Here is a 19,196-nt window from a genome sequence, read left to right as displayed (position 1 = left end):
CTGCCACCGCCAGCACTGCTGCTGACCTTCCCACTACTCCTCTACTTCTGTTACTGGTGTTACAACCGCCGTTACTCCTCCTGGTCCTCTGCTGAGTTCTATCACCGGGTCACATCCCAACTCTTTCCCTGATTGTCCCCACCCCACCGCCCATCACCCAGAGTCCTCCGTTCTCTGCTCCCACAGTTCTCTGTAAGGAGACCCGACGGGGACGTAGCAGGGTGGGTCTGGTGCAGGCCAGACCGCAACCCCAAATTCCAAGACCGAATTCAGAGGTAAAACACTTGACCTCACTGTGCTCGTGAGCCACGTTAAGTAAAGATGCTTCACGTGGGACTGGACCCTCTGGTTTATAACAAGAGCGGATCAGAGAACGTGGACTGGACTTCAGGTTTCACTAGAGCCATTTTGCACCGCGCCGGGGATGCTTCAGATGAGCAGGGAAGTCTAGCTTACAGATTGTTGGGGTGGCACCCTACAGCACATGGGCTAGGGTGGCCGCTGACGGGGGGTGGGGGGGCGGTTCTTACAGCTCTGTTGTCACTCTTCTTTCCCCTTGACTTGGAACTGGTTGTGTGACATTTTTAAAAATGTTGTCTGTCTACTTGCTGTGGGAGGCATTCCTTCCCTTCAACATGTGAACTCCTCTTTAATAGAAACTACCTCAGTCCCCTTAGCGATGTTTATTTTGAGCGTTTTCCTGTAGAATCACCCTGAATATTAGGTGCATCCTTTAGAAACAAGAAAAGATGCTAAAATATACAAAATGGGGAAACCCCCGCGCCAGTGCAGGGAGATGAGTCTGTAAAGGAGGAAGAGGAGTACGAAACGTAGGAGTAAATTAATAAAGATGGCCCCCGTTCCTGGTACCTGCTCTCTTTGTGATAAATAATAACTTCCAGTTCTCATTCCTGAAATATTAGACTGCTCGCAAGGTCTCTATGTGAAGATGACCTATTCCCTCACTCCTTATCTCACTGACCAAGTTCTCCAACTGCCTAGATCTGTAGAACTTGTCTGACGGACTTGTTAGATTCGTGTTTTATTGCTGTGTCTAGAGGTCTGTAGTATTTTACATGCTATCCTTGGAATTTTCAATTAGCAAATTTTAATTAACTAATTGAGGTTTCTTATTAAGAACCTTTTATGATTTGTCGTAGCAGTCTAGCTGTGTGTGCGCCCTATTCTATTAAGAAGCCATTAAATCCTTGGAAACAGCCTGTGAATTCATTAATCTTACTGGAGTATTGCAGAAGTCTGAGTAGAGAGCAGAGGCATTTGTTAAGGTAGTGTCTTAAAATAGGATCTTCCAGATGATAGAAGGTTGCAACAATGCAGCTGGGGCAAAGGAGGGAAATATAGTTCTCCAGGTAACCTGAAGCACCCCATTTGGATCTATTTTTGAGTCCATTTTTATTCACTTTTTATGCCTTTATATAAGAAGTTCTGGAAATTTATAATACTCCATCCCTGCTGCAGAATCGAAATCCTGCAGAAATATCTTTTTAAGGCAAACCAGCCCAAGATGTCACTTTCTCTGAGACCACCTTGAACATGATCCCTTGTGTCACCATTTCCTGGAAAATAAAAAGCACAAAATCGATTTATTTTATAAATCACTGGAAACCCCTTCTGCAGTGCCAGATGAGAGCCTAACATTTAGGGCACAAAAGCTAGGAACTTCTGGAATAGATGTGGCCCCGTGTTATCAAGTTTAAGCTGGTGTCCTTCACGGTCACGGTGGAGTGCTTTGATGATTTAAATACTGTCCACTTCCCCAGGATAGAACCAAAAGAGGTCTGTATGTCAGATCAAAACAGGCCTTTGTCACTAGGGGGAAAGAGAGTCGTGGAATGCAGACTCAGGGCAGAACAAAACTCAAGCAGCGCAAACTCTCCATCAAGAAATGGCACCGTGAGTTACCACACTTGATTTTGAGTGTTTTGTTTTTTTTTTTTTTTTTTTTCTAGAAGAGAGAGAGAGAGAGACAGCGTGAGCAGGGGAGGGTCAGAGAGAGAGGGACTCACAGACTGAAACAGGCTCCAGGCTCTGAGCTGGCAGTCAGCACAGAGCCCGACGCGGGGCCCGAACCCACGAACCGCGAGATCATGACCTAAGCGAAAGTCGGACGCTTAACCGGCTAAGCCACCCAGGCGCCCCGATTTTGAGTTTTGATGGAAAAGTTAAAGTTTGCCATTATTCCTGTGCAGCCTTGACTCTGTGGGATCTCAGATACATGGACCCCCTACTTCAGAGATAGCACCCCAACAGAGTTCACTACCCCTCTGGCCTCCGGGCTCCCAAGTGGCGGAATCTACAATCTGCAGATGTTGTCCTCACACCAGCCCTGTGTCCCGGAGGCAGGTGTCTATGACAGCCAGGCCTGGCCTCAACCAAATTGGTGAGGTGGGTGAAGTTTGGCATGACTGCGTTTTTTACCCGTTCTCCTTAGTATAACTTTCCTGGTGCTCTGGATGTGTGCCACTCCCACATAAAGCCCCCTCCTCCAGAAGGCTGTCTCTAGCATTTGTGTGAGGAAAAACATCGTTCCCCTCCGGAGCTTTGAAGAGTCTTGGTTGACGGTAGAGAATGAGGCGTAATAAGTGACCATTCCTGGTAGAGGGGCAGTAGAGCATAATAATGACTTCTGTTTATAAGGTTCAAGGGCATTGGCTAATCACAGCCTAATACATCACCTTCTCTGATAGCATCCCCGTATTAAAATATTTCTTGAATGCCTGAGTCATAAACCCAAAGAGCGTGATTTAGTAGGGCTCTTTGGGCATGTGGGTTGATCATCTGCTCTCATGGGAACACGGAGGAAGGGCAAAGGATAGATCCAAATTAAATAGGTGTTAGCCGATATGTCACTTTATACTCTGCTTCATCATTGAAACTCTCACCACTGAATAAAGGATCCTGATCCTTAAAGGATCCTTGATCGTTAATCCTTGATCCTGTGTCCTACTCAACGACTTTGCTGGCCCTCCCACTACTTGATCCACGCCACAGCCCCCTACCCCATTCCAAACATAAGTCCATCTCTTCATTCCTCCTGGGCTCCATGAATTCGGTAAATGAAGTCCACGTGTCCCAAAGTGAATTCCTCACCGCATCCCATGAGATGCTCTTCAGAAGGATTCTATAGTCCATTTAAGTTTGGGAGATGTGGTACATCCTAGACACCTATTCGTGGTGCGAGGTTGAAAGATTCACGGTGCAAATTAAAGCCTCTGAGAATTTTCATTTTCGCTAAGCCAACTGATTAACTTTGTTTAGCCTCGGGGTTTCCACCTGTATTTGACTCTAAAGCCCTTTAGGAAATGCTGTGTGAAGTCACATGACTCACTGTGGCCTCCTATTGTACTCCCACTCCCAGCTGATGGTTTTTGTGTGTGTATAAACACGCCTTTTCGTGACACCCTCGCAGTCAGTTGCAAAATTTAAAAAGCTTCGTCAAGCCACCGAGCAGGCGTGGGGGTTGGGCGAGTGGGTGGAGAGGAAGTCCTGTCCATGGGAGCTCCTAGCATTTGCACCCCGTGTTCAGGAAACAGTTTGTTCCTGACCCACCGAAAGCCTGAAACTCGAAGAATATGAGTCAACTTCTTGTTCTTTTTTAGAAGCCAGGAAACTTACAGGGCTTTGCGGAGGTGATGTCCATTAGGAAAACACTCTAGAAAGCTAATTAAAAGTCTTCGCGTACGGAAAGCATCTCAGAGAAACAAATCATTGCAGTCCGATTGGAAAGGTCTCTGTCAAAAGCAGCCAAGAACATTAACTTAGCACCATTATAAATGAAATGATATAAATTACACCTCTTTTTCTAAAAACACACTGAATTCAGGGAATGCACATTGGCTTGATTTTCATAGGAGTTACAAAGGATATTTCACTTATTACCACGTTTTTCTATTACTTCACAAATCTGGCATCAACTGACGAGTATGCGTTGAGTATGTACAAGACTAAGATATATTTTGAGAAGTATAGGTAGGCCAAACCACAGGAATTTATTGGCCAGCTCCCATAATTGTCATGAAGTTAGGAGAAGTCCATTAGGAGAGTCCCACTTGAGCCTGAAAAGTTAAGTGTGGTGCTCAGAGAGTGATCTTGCTCATAGATGGAGCCAAGCCTGCCGTATCCTCCCCATGGACCTTAACTTTGATGCCTTTGATTTTCACAGAGTAATCACTTTTACTCATGACAGGTGGGTACCCTAAGCCACCTTTCTTTGAGTTGCTGAATTTGGCCTTCGTTTATGGGCTGACCAATCATGATAGTGAAAAATTGCTGGAGTATAAGGCTGGATGTCTTCTTTAGGGAGTGGAGGACAGGATTGATCCCACAGATGGACAAGAAGGCCCCACAAAAGCCACCCCCCTAAGTAAGTGTCCTGTAACTAATGGCCATACTCACCCCCCACCATGTCCTGCATGGTTAGCATCCCTCTACCGGTACCTACACGCACTGAGCTTCCCGAGGGCCATCTTGGTCAACCTTGTGTAATCATTGGGAGCTCACCCACCTCCAGCCAGGCTGGGCAGGGTAGGTGGAGAAAATTCAGTGAAGGGAAACAGGTAAAAGAAACACTGTGGCACCTGTAACGGGTGTGTGTACCTACAGGAGCTGTAATGAGGTGGGCTACCTACCTACCTACCACAGGGACGAAGGAAGTCTGCCCGAAACCTCTGCGATGCCTGTAGTTAGAAGCATCGAAAGACACGGTTTTACTGGCACCTGGACAGCCTGCCCAGAAGGGTCTGGCTGAGGGATGAGAGGGACCTGGCAGGGCCCCAGCTGGGGACAGGAGTCAGAGGTCACAGCACCCAGCCCCAGGGTCTACTACCTTTGCCGCCACGCTGGGGTAGTGGTAATCCTGTTGCTATGACTTCTCGGGTCAAATGTCCAGTGAGGAGCCGGCCGCGTCATGGTTGTCCAGGATAAGCCACCCGTCTTTTCCCAGGGCCGTTGAAGTAGCAGCGATCATTGCCTTCTCCCAGGCTCAGCCCCTAACTTACGACAGTTGCGGTTTTGTCCAGCCCTTTGGTCTGATCTGAAAGGGGTTCAAACATCATTCTCCGTCTTTGTTTCCCAGTTGTTCAAGTTAAATCGATCTTTCTTTTTTTTTTTTTTTAATGCCTTTCTCCCAACAAAAGAATGTGAGTGTATATGTGTTGCCGGGCTGGAGTTCCGTATATAGAGATTCTGAGGTTCTAGACCCTTCTGATTAGGTCACACACCCCAGCCACACTGTGGGGCTTTAGGGAAGCCTGCTCCCCACAGCCTCGCCCTCTCAAAGCTGAGCTTCTCATAAACTACAGGCACTTCAGCTAAGTACAGTGTCCAAGGGCTGGATTTGTCATTTGCCTTGGTAACTAAAACAGCCCATTTTAGATTCAGCATTAAGTCTGTAAATCCTTTTTTATACACGTAAATTGTAATCTCAAATGTTACCTTCCAGATGAATGCCTGAATTGGGTTTGGACAGTTTTCACTTCTTGGCTGAAGTTAACACAAGGCCCACACCTCAGAATGTAGTTCAAGCTTAAAATGTAGCCACCTGCACATTGGATTAGAGGGGCTTGAAAAATTGGGAAAGCGGAGAGTATTTTTAGCACATGGGGCCTCATAGCCTTACATGACTTAACTTTTCAGATTATGTTCGCCAGCTGGAAAAACGTGAGTTTAGTAGAACTAAGGCATCATCAAATATCTGTTCCATGCTTTTAAAACAAAGTAATCTCAGGATTGTGCTAATACTGTAACTAATATCCCATGCTACTGCCTTTAGAGCAGCAAAAAAAAAAAACAACCCTTTTTTTCTCAACTTAAGATGATTTTATTTAATATACAAAGCTCTTTGTTGATTAGGCTGTGGTTCCATTTGGTAACATTTAAGGGATCAAATAGGTAAGACTTTTATATTGAATATTGATAGCAGGTGCCTTTCAAATACCTACCATGTTTGTACTCTCATAAGAATAAACCTATCTTAATGTATTTTTTCCTGAACATGTTTTAAATGCATTTCTGCGTCTGTACTTAGGAAGAGAAGAAAACAGGCTAAGGTCGATAACATCTGATTTTAATGAAAGAGGAACATGGCTTGTTTTGCTCTCCCAGCCCCGTGGCCGCTTACAGTCCCTTTGCTTCAGTCCCTTTGCTTCAGTCCCTTTTCCTCGGTGATTCATAGTCGAAAGAGACAAGTCCACTCTCGGCTAAAGCTCAGGCACTTTGGGAAGGCCTAAAGGGATTTGGTTTCTTTTAGCCAGATCCGTATTTCAGCTGTTGGTATTACTTACGAGACCCATGAAAGAATGTAAACAGAATCGGTGGATTAGACTGTAATTTTGTGCTCACGGGCTGTGTCTGCATTGGCAGAGGGGCCCCTGTTTTGATGGGTGACCCAGGTGAGGCATAGGAACCATTTTACTGGGTGCCAGGATCAATGCCCTAATCCTGTTTTCTATCTGATAAGCTCCAATGGATTCCTCAAAACCCAGCTTCTCCAAAAGGACTTCCCTGACTCCTCCTATCCCTTACAGTTAATTACTCCTCTGTGCAGACTATTACCTTCACCTAGTGTGGAAGTGGTTATGTTTATCTGTGTACCTGCCTTGCCTGCTAGACTGCGGGCTCTTTGAAGGCAAGAGCTGTTTATTTATGCCCCAGGAACTGAGTACAAACTCGCGGTTACACTGAATGGAATTGCTGGCAATGCAGTTGCTGGGAGTACCCGTACCCCTTGCCTTCTCATTAACCAGTTTTTCATTCTGAAAGCATTTACTGAGAATCCTATATCAGAATTTGAATGTTTGCTGAGTGACCTAATTTGTTACAGAGGAATAGGCACAGTTAGATTCTTTAGCCACAAAGCCAAGTATGGCTGCCTAGGAAAGAGGACCAGAATCGGAAAAGTAAGCGTATGGCTTTTGCTCTGACATCTCAAATGCATGCTTTTACTTTGTGCTTGCATATACTGCGATAGCAAACGCTTTGGAACCTGGTGAAAATTGCATTATTAAGTAGTCAGAGGCCTGTATATTTCGTCAGGCAACTAGCGGTATTTTTTAGCTTAGCAGAACTAACATATCCAGGAATTTAGGGTCAGGACCATTATAAGCTATCAGAGGGTGAGCTACACTATTATTCCTAAAAAAGTTATCAAGCCCAGAATAAAATGAAAACCAAACTGAAGTAGAGGACATGGGCTTAATAATAAAACTGTTTCTTGAGCCTTTACTGTATGACAGGCACTGAGCCAAACTTCTTGAGTAAGATGAGTAAATAGAAGTAATTAACTCCAGTTTTTAAGTGGTTTATGATCATAAAAATCTGGGCAAGATTATTATAACCATTTATTTAAATGCCATTTTATAAGGAAAATGTAGTCGCCTTATTTTGCATTTGCAGAAAATTAAGAAAGGCTAAGTCCTCTTGTGTGCTACAGGAAGGTCTTTTTTATGATTGAAATTCAGATCGAGCCATCGTTGCATTTTTAATAGAAACGTATTGGACTGATTTGTAATATTGTGTCCTAGGCCTTGGAATAACCATTAACGTACGAGACTGAAACAACTACTTCGTGTAGTTCTTTTTTTTTTTTTTTTAATGTTTATTTTGAGAGAGAGACAGAGTATGAGCAGGGGAGGGTCAGAGAGAGAGGGAGACAGAATCTGAAGCAGGCTCCATGCTCTGAGCTGTCAGCACAGAGCCTGATGTGGGGCTCGAACCCACGAACCGTGAGATCATGACCTGAGCCAAAGTCAGACGCTTAACTGACTGAGCCACCCAGGCGCCCCCTACTTCGTGTAGTTCTGTGCAGTATACCACAGGCTAAGTGTTGGAGTAAATAAAATATCTAGCTCCTAGCACATAGTCCCACTGAGTAGGACAATAAAGAGTTCAAGTTTTGTTAACTGTTTGGTTCAAAGTTAAAATGACTTCAGAAGTCCAGTCCAAGTCTTGCTATATGGTTTTTAATTACTATAGGTTGACAATTATTGGGACCATTATCATAAAAGGCCCATTTATTTTTAGTACAATGTATGCCTATCTAAGAATTACTCAGTGGTCCCCTGGTCATGATGTTTGGCCATTCGTGGATTGTCTTCCATAGATGTATTTTCATCACACTTATAGGAGGGTCACTAGACAATCCCAGCCCTTCTTGGGAGGGATAGAGTTCAAGCAGATCTGCTCTAAGCATGTCTAAGAACCCTGGACCATCTTGGGCGCCTGAGTGGCCCTGTTGGTTAAGCATCTGACTTCAGCTCAAGTCATGATCTTATGGTTTGTGAACTTGAGGCCCGTTTCAGGTGAGCCCCACTTCTCTCCCTCTCCCTCACCCTTTTTCTCTTCCTCTCTCTCTCTCTCTCTCTCCCCTCCCCTTGCCCCTCATGGGATTCTCTGTCTGTCTGTCTCTCACTCCCTCTCCCTCTCCCTTCTCACTTGTGCACACACACTTGCTCATTCTCTTTCAAAACAAAAACAAAAAACACTAGACCATTTTGAAGTTAAAGCAGCTTTGCATATTTAGGCCCTCAAATGCTTCACTATCCACCATCTAGGGTGGTACCCAGATGTCGTACTATGACTTCCGAGTGTATAGACACAACAACATTGCAGAGAAAAGAGGAAGTTTTACACTGAGATCTGGCTGACACAAGTAATCACTTCTGTAGTACTTTGTAGATAACATAACAGTTTACTATGTGTAATCTCAATTTACAGTGTTCATGATGATACTACCAAATCTTGAACCTCAGAAATGTTAACAGATGTCTGTGAAACTCAAAAGGATACCTGTGTCTACTAAGTGTAGTAGGGAGGGTGGGGTGAGGTTATTATCAAGAGTATCGTGAAGAGCAAAGAAATCCCCAATGGGTCTGATGCAGAAGATCTGGTAAGTGGAAGAGACACCTGTAGTCAGAAATCCTAGGGTGTTTCTAAGTTGGAGTTGGGAGCCAACAGGGGGTAGGTTTGCCTAAATCTAACGGTGAAACTTGAAGCTCCTAATATACATCCTAGGACGCTGGCAAAGCTGTGAGATAGAGCTTCTTGAAGACCGGCATTGGCTGGGAGGTCAAAATTTAAATGACCACAGAGCCCATTTAATGAGTCAGGACCCATGTGGCAAAGGCGGTCTTCATACCCTGAGCATAGTAGCTCTTTCCTGCATGCAGTTTGGATTCCAAGACGATACATGCAGTCTGAAAGCTGGCACTGTGGGAACCTCAGCCACAAAAAAGGAAAAGGGAAAAACTGCAGTGTTGGGGCAGGCACAACTGCAGAGAGGATCGCAGGAGCCAGATGGTGCCCAAGAGTCAGCACAGTCAGCCAGGTACTTCTGTTGAGAGTTGCCTTCTACCACAAACCCTTCCCTTTTCCCCCAGCTCTCCCTGGCCTTCCAGAGTCCTGTATTGTTCTACAGAATTTATCAGAATGACTGTTGAATTGAAGGATTCCCAGGGGGAAAAAAAAGCAGAGTAACAGTCTGGGTAGGGACACAAAGCATGTACCTGCTGGAGCAAGCGGTTTTTATGGGATATGTGTGCAGCTGACAACAGGGCCCACTGAGTCCAGCCCTGTTTGTGGGTGCACATTTTAGCATCTGTCCCAGCCTTCCAAGAATGCAGAAAATGGTGTCTTCTAAGGGCAGATGGTAGTTAGTGACGTTAACGGCCACGTTGTCTGATCCCTGGCACAACTGTGAAGTGGGTCTAGGTGAGAAAGCTTCCAAAATAGAGCCCCAAAACTCGACAGCTACCTTTAAATCTTATAGTCTCCATTTTTTTAGTCACCAAGAAGATGGGCTATAGCTTGCAGGAGGGACTCCTTGTTAATGTTACTATCGTGAGAACTGATGGATAAAACTCAGCTAGATTTTTCCACGTTTTGGAAGTTGTAGAACTGTCCACAAGCCCTTGTAGATTATTGGTGTATACAGACCATAGCTGTGCTCCAGTTCCTTACACCTTGGCCAAAAATGTTCCTACGTGCCTGAAGTTGGTCTCCAGAATATGGGGCTGTTGGGATTATTCCAACCCCTTGAAAATACACTGATGCACAAGTGCTAAGTCATCCACTGTCGACATAATGAGAGACTATTACTGAGGTTTCTACTTGGGTTCTTTTTCCATACGCATTGCAGTGTGGTGGGGGAAAATTAATGTAGAAAAAGGAGAATGCTTCATTAGGACCTTAAGGTCTGTAATACGTATCACCAGATTTGTTTGATTAGATGAGGGGGAAAAAATAAAACCACCACCTTCCATACGAATTTTACCAAATAGCAGCATGTAGTTTTTATTTGACCGTCTTGGTGGTGATAAGCTGAAGCACCTCCTACAGTTTCTCTCTTTGTCCAGCCTCCCTGGGTCCAATCAGTCACCAATACCCCCACGTCCGTGAGCCGCCAGTCCCCAACTAAGCGGCAGCCCGGCACTGGGCACAGTCATCAGCACACAGGCCTCTCTGCGTGTTGTACCCGCCCCATAGCCCCCAGCATCCTCTCAGCCTTTGCAAGTTGAGCAAAGACCTCGGTAACGTGAGGAAAGTGAAATCGGAGAGCAAGGGGAGGCCTGGCCTGGAGGGGGCAGGCAGGGTTGGCTGTTAGCCATCACTGTCATCTCGAGACAGCGAGCGCTGGCGGCGGGCACTGTCAGCATCCAGGTGGGAATCCGTGGGCAGAGGCCCAATAAATTTTCATCAAGCGTTCCAGGGCTTTGATCCTCAGTGAGGAGTGGCTGGTGATGGCAATTTATTACCTCATGTCACTATGGATGTAAATAACCAAATAGAAGGAGGGGATAGTAAACTCGATACATTTCGGATTCTATAGTTTTTTTGGTTGGTTTGCAGATCACCGTGGATCAAAAAGGAAAAAATTAAGAAATGTGGACTTGACTAAATTATGTGAAATGTCCAGAAATAAATGCCCTCTTATAAAGTAGATTCATTTGAAAGAGGCAGAAGCTTCTATGAGCCAAAATGCCAAAAACAGAAGACTGGTGGATTCTTAGTAAACTAATTGTTCCTATTAGATCGTTTTTTATGGGCGGCTACTATTATGTAGTTCTTATAAATCCATTAGCAGAAGTACGTCCGATGATGAAATGAAATTGACTTGTCAACCGAAGACAAAGAAGACAAGACTTTATCTTTTTTTTAATGTTTATTTTAAGAGACAGAGAGAGACAGAATGCAAGTGGGGGAGGGGCAGAGAAAGAGGAAGACACAGAGTCCAAAACAGGCTCCAGGCTCCAAGCTGTCTGCACAGAGCCCAATGCGGGGCCCGAACCCACAAACCGTGAAATCATGACCTGAGCTGAAGCTGGATGCTTCACCGACTGAGCCACCCAGGCGCCCCAAGACTTTTTTTTTTTAATCTTGGAAGCATTTGAAAGCACTTAAAACTGTTTTGCAAACATAGGATGATATGAGCATCTCCAGGCTTAGTGATTAAACAATCTACCCTACTAGAAAAAGCCACAAAAGCCTAGACTCTGAAGATAACCAAAATGCCTAATATCACTTGCTTTTATTAGGTAATGTGACACGTGGAACAGACATAAGGCTTTTATGTTCACCTCAGCGAGGAAAACAAATTGTTCCGTGATCCTGTTCTGAAAAGACCCCGACATTAGGCAAGTTTTCCTGAAAGCAAAAAAATGCGGAACATTTCAGATTAAATGCAGGGGGCACGAGATAGCATGGCTACCCAGAGCCGTTTGAATTCTTTTCTTCCCTCTTAGGACAGTGGCACTTGTTGGCAGTGTCATTTCTGTCTTAGGGTCTCATTGTCCTTCAAAGGGGCAGAAAAAGATTTGGGATCATTTTTCTCTGCAGGAAACGCCCTGCCTAGCTTCTAGCTCTCGAAACCACACCCTTGTGGGAGTCCCGTCATCAGATATGATGGGACTCTTCTACATGTTGGACTTCAAGAAATAATCTTTGATACCTCCCACTATGCATTAGCATCTTAAAACTATCACAAGACCTTAGAATCCAGATTGGGACTTTGGGGGTCCCGAACTGAGGGAGTAGGGAGGAAAGAAAGCCTTTTCAAAATCTCTCACGACCAGACCTAAACACACAGCTGTTGGCCACACTTTTTAGGGCAGTGGCCCTCGTTGGCAGTCATAATCTGTCCCTGCTTCTTGGAGTAAAGAGGAGACCAACATAGTTTACTAAGCACACAGGCACCGCATACGAGACAGTCAACAAAACCCCTCCTCGCCTTTGAATTCACAGTCCTACTTAGTCTGAGTCTTTGTGTAAATCTATGTGATAGAAGTTAAATAGTGGCAAGCCACCTTTGGAGCTGCTCAGTGACCTAGAACAAATGGGTCCCGTTTTTGGCCCTTCCCCCAGGTCACCTAAGGAGATCTTCAAGACACAAATTCCTGGCTCCAGTCTTTAGAGATTCAGGTCTAGGAGGAATGATGTGCCACCCGGGCATTTGTATTCTAATCTTCCCAGTTGTGGTTTGGAAGACGCTCACAGCCCTGCGAGCACAGAGTACTCCACATTCTCAAGGAGACTTGGTTGGTTGTTAGGGGGACCACGGAGACTCTCTGACTCTTCTGTCAGTAGAATGTTCAGGAGCACAGAGGCTGCTTCATCCCTAGTCCCTGTTGGCTGGTGGTGAACAAGAGGCCATGCACGATCCCAGAGTGCCTTCAGAATTGCATATTAGTCTGGAGATTAGTTCTTCAAAACTATTTGTCCCTATTTAGAGTATGTGGAGGGGACTAGAATATTTGATTTCCCTTCCAGACTAAATAAATTTACTGCAGATTTAGTTGTATCTCCTGGTTACCCAAGTAGAGTGAACACTCCCGCAGTGAGATTCTGGAATGCTGCTACAGTTGTGGATATTCTGAGGACTATCCCAGATTCGTGGATCACTTGCAAACTCTGAGAAATGAGTTCTTTTCAGGAACGGTCTGTCCATTCCAGACCAGGGCCACGTACAAGTTATAGAACTCTGGGGTAGAGTCCATTTCTGCCAGGCAGTCCTGGCTGATGCTGCCGATCCTGAGATCCCTTGGTAAGGGCACCCTGATGAACCAGACCCCTGATGTGTGTTGGTTTCTGGTCTGGAGCGAATCCAGTAACCATAAAAATCTGACAGGTGTAATCAGACCTGGTGGGGGAAGTGGTGGTGACTCAGTGTGGGGAGGGGGTTGCTGGGAAGCTCTGGCTTGTTAGGGACCCACGGACCCCTGGGACTGAGGGAGGAGGTACACAGGGCTCTGCTGGTCCACCTCAGGACCAGAGGTTGGAAGATGCCACACAGAAGCTCAGTGGGGAGAGTCAGGATTGCTGGTCACAGTCCAGAAAGTTCATGCTGGGTGTGGCTTGCCCCACTGGGCTTCCCTGGGTATTTTTTGCATTAGCTCTGTCATCATTTTGTATAAAGCCAATACCTACACCCTTAATTCTGTTTGAAATATGTCTTCTTGTTTTACTTTGTTTAGAAGGGTGTTTGTTTTACTTTGTTTAGGAGAGTGTCCAGTAGCTGTGTGTTTAAGCTCTGGCCTTGAAAGAGTTTTCAAAGGTTTCTTCCCCCACTCTCCCCACCCCCACCACCAGTTCAGGACCCCGAAAGTGCCAAAGTGGGTTTTCAGACCCCTCCCCAAAGATCCAAGATGGAAGGATTGTTTTCTTGTAGGTCTTGGGATGGTTTTAAGGTGCCCATGCATAGTGGGGAGGTGTCAAACATTTCTTGAATTCATGTGTTAAGAGTCCCATCGTAGCTGATGATAGGATTCCAAAAAGGGCGTGGTTTTGAGAACAAGAAACTAGGCAAGGGGTTTCCTGCAGAGCAAAACGATCCCAAATCATTTTCTGCTCCTTGGAAGGACAGTGAGGCCCCAAAAATAGAAATGAAGCTCCCTAGGGCTGGCTTTACTCAGACTGCTGGAGCGCTCACTGCTGACATGTGTTTTTATGAATATCGTTGCTAGTGGAAACCGCTTCGGGCAAATGACAGCACCCAAGATTCTCATGTGACCCCTGCATCATTTTTGGAAAAAAAGTGACTTTACCAAAAACAATAAGTGAAATCCCGCGTCCATATGTTTCAGGCGAGTTCAAGAAACGATTACGTTGGCCTGAGACCAGGACTGGGAAATAAATAGCAGGCATAATTAAGTTTTAAGATGTGGTCGACATTATAAAATGAAAAATTTGATAACGGCTGCTTAAATCTGGCATGCACATACAAAACAAATTATAGTCTACCGCTTAAGTCACAGTTTGTATCTCAGATTACTTAATTTTTTTCAGTCGACGTGTGTCGACGGGCATATTTTTCAAAATAGGAAGCCCAATGGCAAATGGTAGCGTACCCCAGAAAATTAAGGGATCTGTCTGCAGGCAAACAAAGGCCTATTAAAACCTAACGCACTGTTGACTCCACCTTTGAGCCACCACACTTTCTATTGAACCGGATTCACGCATAGAACGATCTGGAATACAGAGTCCTACGGGTAGGACTCTCCTAGCACACCGGACACATAAATTACCTTCCTTATTACTAAAGTGTTTGGAAAGATTTAGCTCCCTTTGTAGTGTTCAGAGAGCGTTAAATGGTATCAGACCATTGCGCACTGCCCAGTGGGGCAGTAACTTTCACGCGAAACTCATCTGTAGAGGATGTGTTTCCATAGTTTCTGCGAAACCTTATGTGGAATTTGAACGTACGCTTAAGGACACACCAAGGAGGGATGCGGTACAAAGTAATTTCCACATCAGCATTGCACTGTGTCATAGGAATCAAAGGAAGTGTAAAAATTGGGAGATGGACTTAAGCCTACGAGGTTCCATTCCCAGTCAAAACCTGGGTTGCCCTTGACATCCTCAGGATGTGGGACGTGGGGCCGCAAGGTATCTCTGTGGAACGCACGTAGTCTGCCAACACCCTGGAGAAGGGGCTGTGTCTCTTGCCCCCAGATAACAGCCACACTCACCAAAGCAAAACGCAGACACACCTGCTGGATAGGGAAGCGATGAATGCTCATGCAGAGGGGCAACCGGAACGCCACTGGGAAGAAAACCGGCTCACACGGTGTTTATGAAACACCTGATTTACACCCTCGTGGCACTAACTTGGCATCATCCGGAGGGGAAAGACTGGCTCCCTAATTTGAGATTGAATGTGAAGGAAGAAATGAAGCAGGCCCGAGGTGTCAGGGAAGAGAGAACACGTTATTTCAGAAGGAAATGACCGCATTCCTCTTTCTTGCATCTCCCCGGATCTGTCGCGGGACACCCTCATCTGGGTCTCATTAGCCATCTGGCCGCGCAGCCTCCTGCTGGTAGCAGAGGCATCTACCCTGCCTTCCTCTCCCCCGCATCGTTTCCCACAGCCTCGAATCCTGCTTGCAAGCCATCTTGGGTGTGGCCGCTGGGGAAGCATCATTTGGCCCCTCACTGGACAGGATGAGCTCTCTGTCCCTTGTGCATAGACCACGCGGCCCAGATGTAGAGAATGGGAACATGTGTATTTTCATGGGGCGGGGGAGGGGGTCCCTTCTTGAGCTGGCGCCCATCTGGTCTGGGGAAATTCAGAACCATTTTGGAGGAGGTTGCCTCATGTCATGCTCCGAACCGCTCCACTGCTCTGGGTTCTTGTCAGGCTGGCTCAGGGCGGACGGGCAGGTGAGGCAGGCAGGTGGCCGTGTGGCGGAATTGAACAGTGGTGAGATGTCCACTTGAAAAAGCAAGCCTCCCTGGAGTCTCAAAAGTCAGGGAAGAGGAGGTTTGTGCCCCCAGAATTCCCGCCCAAGGCTGAAAATGCCTAAGGTCGTGTGATGAAATCGCACCCTCTTACCTCACCCCCTGGAACTTCCTGCCCACCATGAAAAGATAGAGGCTTGGGATTCGGGCTTGGTCCTGCCCTGCTGCTTCGTGCTTTGTCACAGCAGAAAGCCCGAAAGGCGTGTATTAGTTATTGCTCCTTATGATTAAAATGGCCCATAACAGTGTCAGGCAGTATTCTCAGGCCAACGTCAACTTCTCCCATCCTTGCTACTGAGAGCATTTGTCTGTGTAAATAAAATACACTGAGGGGTCCCACCTGTTTAGGCCAATGGGAGCTTTGCCTTTGGCTCACTCTGGCCGGGGCCCCAAAACCTACCAGTTGTGGGCTGCTACGCAGCTCCTTTACCCTCTCTTAACCTATTCCCTGATCTCCAAAGGGAAGATGATAAGGGCTTATAGTGTGGCTTCGACAAAGTAAAGCACTCGCCACAGCGGATGCCCTGGAACGAATGACCATTTCGGTAAAATGCTGCGCCTTTCGCTGTGGCGAAGGCAGGGCTGTGCAGTGTTTGCCTCAGGTGATCTTTCCAAAGAGTCTCATCCTTGGTTTTGAAGAGGTGAAGGCATCTGTACCTGTAGACAGGAGGCTGTAGTAAATGATCTGTAGAAGTAACTTTCACCTCAGCTCTTAAATTCTGACTGCGGTAAAGAGGGAAGATTGAGCGACAGGATACACGTAAGAGTGAGCAGTTCCTAAATGATACTTGTGTCCCATCCTATCTCGATCATAGGAACAGAAACACAGAGACCGTGACCTGGTGTTCATCACCCACTGTGCGACGGCACCATGCCAGGTGTTTTGACACGTGTTACCTCTTAATCCTTGCACCAGACCCCCATCCGTGGGGTGGATGGTGTTGGCTTCCATTTTTCAGCCAAAATGATTTCTTCCGAGTAAGTGACAGAGCTGGAATTGAACTCGGAGCTGATACCAGATGCCCTAAAGAGTTATAGAATTGTGCAGCTTTGTGCGCCACCTCCCTCGTTCCCGCTTTCCAGTAGCTTCCCTCCTGTGGGCCATGCTTAAGCTCGCATAAATTTCAAAAATGGCCAGTTCGTCCTGCCGGACAGGCCCTAAGTAAGACGCATCATAATTAGCTATGTCTGATTGACCTCCTGTTGTCCTAAGCTGTAGCCCCTAATTGTATGGTGGGGGGGGGGGCGGTTTGCTAAGGCTAGTTTTATCATTTTGACAGTTTGCTAATAAAAGGTCACCACAGGTACAGAAGCACTCTGATTTACATATGGAAGTAAAAGGGCATTATGGGAAGTCAGCATCTAAGGTAGGCCTGCACATTTGTTGCTATTGACACCCATGCTGAGATTCCATAATTGACAAGAAATGCTATTATTAAGCAGGTCTGTTGAGATAATTAGCACTCAGGGTTGCATTTTTAATCGGACTTGAGTCAGATAATTTATCACAGCAGTAGCAAGCTGTCAGGGTCATACAATAAATACTCATTAAGGCTGAATAAAGATTAACTGCAAGCTGAAGGAAAATTAGGCCAAGTAGTAACATTTGATTTCAATATTTACAGTGCTAATTTGGACTAATATTGGCAAAAAGATCAGATCCCCAAATCGAGCTCATTTATGAAAGAAGAGGAGAGGTTGCGGTGCCTGAGCGGGAATCTCTTTAAAGCTCGAAATCTTATTCCTAACTGATTGCCCAAAGGATTCATTTTGAAAGGCTCCTTTGGCATGGCTGCTCTGGGAGCCTGGATATCTCTGCATGAATAAGATGACAACTCCAAACAGAGAAATTGTGCATCTTGAAGGCATGCCTAATTTGTTAACATTAGTCAGATCCCCGCACTTTTAATTTAATGCAACTCACTTGTCTTTGGTTCATACGTGGGCAGTTTATGGCACTTCAAGTTAATTAGAAACACCTACCATTAAAACATTGCAACATCTTTAAAGGAAAAAGGAAGTCATTTCAGGCCACTATATTACCAGGCCGAGACATTTATGTACTTGCTGGTAATTTACAGTATACTAAAGATAGGGAACCAAATGAGAACATTAGTATTTATGAATACAGTAAATTTTGTTGACAAAGCCAGTGTAAAAGGTCAGATACAGAATCCACAGCAAACATGCAGTTTGTTTATCAGACTGAGAGGCTTAGTTAGGCTTTAATAGAAAATTAATTTCAAGGGCTGCCGCACTGGTGTAAAAACCCCTCTGAAGACCCGAGATCCACGCAGCCTCTCCCGGACCCTAATCCTACTCAGGGACCAGGAGGGTCCGTGGCTGGAGTGGCCCATCACTGGCAGCTTGGTGCTGTTGCCAGACTTGAGGGTTTCTGGCCAAATCACTGCCGTCTTCAGCGAGCTTTTGTTTAAAGCCTAGCTGTGTTCACGGTCTTTCTCTGTAGAAAAATTATAGGTGAACTCTGAGAGACAGGGCTTCTGGGAGAGCATGTGCTGTGTGTTGGAAATGCCAGCTATAGAAAGACCATGAATTAGACTGAGGCAAGGACTCTGAGGTGGGTCTGGGTCACAGAAAGGCCACATGAGGGCATGAGGGGACCAGGCTGAAGGGGGTTTAGGTGTTCTGAGGTCAGGAGCTGCCAGAGGGTGGGGGTACTGATCCCAAGGGGAGAAAAAGGAGAGAGCAGTATGAGGAAGTTGGAAGTATTTGGTGGCCACAGCAGAAAGGTCTTGCCTTTTTCACCATCCCTTCCAGGGAACTTACCAGAAATAAACTGAAGAGGACTTTGTGTTCCGGGGCTCATTTCCAACGGTGGTTCATTCCGGTCTGGTAACGTGTTGGGTGGCGAGCAGGAATGAGGAGGACCGAGGAGGTGGCAGGCAGTTGGCTTTCTTCCCAGGAGGCTGCGGCCTGCTCACTGCCATCACCCTGGAGGTCTCCATCCACACCCCTAGTCTGACCCCTGCCTGCCTTTGCCCTCAGAGCCCTTCTCATTGGCCATGGCAGACATGGAATAGGCTTTGTAGCCAGAAAGTGATGGGTTTAGGGACACCCGGGTGGTTTGGCCAGTTAAGTGTCCGACTCTTGATTTCATCCCGCGGGTTCGAGGGATCGAGCCCTGCATTGGCTCTGTGCTGACAGCACAGAGCCTGCTTGAGATTGTCTCTCTCCCTCTCTTTCCACCCCTTCCCCCACTCATGCGTGTGCACATGTGCACTCTCCCTCTCTCAAAGTAAATAAAACTTAAAAAAATGATGGGATTCAATTGATGAATGGATCAAGAAGATGTGGTTATCTATACAATGGTATACTACGTGGCAATAAGAAAGAATGAAATCTGGTCATTTGTAGCAACATGGATGGAACTCGAGGGTGTTATGCTAAGCGAAATAAGTCAGGCAGAGAAAGATAGATATCATATGTTT

The 19,196-nt window shown here is 46.0% G+C and overlaps 1 protein-coding gene and 1 long non-coding RNA gene across 2 annotated transcripts in view; one reads left to right on the top strand and one right to left on the bottom strand.

The window, feature by feature from the left end:
* The window catches only part of JAZF1 (JAZF zinc finger 1), a 346,073-nt gene that overhangs the window by 222,938 nt on the left and 103,939 nt on the right, over positions 1–19,196 (top strand). The gene's annotated exons all lie outside the window — the stretch shown is intronic.
* On the bottom strand, positions 1,280–5,174 carry LOC120230346. The gene is made up of 3 exons (XR_005527979.1): positions 4,847–5,174; positions 3,637–3,752; positions 1,280–1,577 (listed from the first exon to the last, which is right to left on the bottom strand). It is a non-coding gene; the product is annotated as an uncharacterized LOC120230346 (long non-coding RNA).

Source organism: Hyaena hyaena, unplaced genomic scaffold, assembly GCF_003009895.1.
Source record: "Hyaena hyaena isolate Hyena2069 unplaced genomic scaffold, ASM300989v1 scaffold_40, whole genome shotgun sequence".
Taxonomy (NCBI): Eukaryota; Metazoa; Chordata; class Mammalia; order Carnivora; family Hyaenidae; genus Hyaena; species Hyaena hyaena.
The sequence above is the reverse complement of the archived record's forward strand: the minus strand, read 5'-3'. Positions and strand labels throughout refer to the sequence as shown.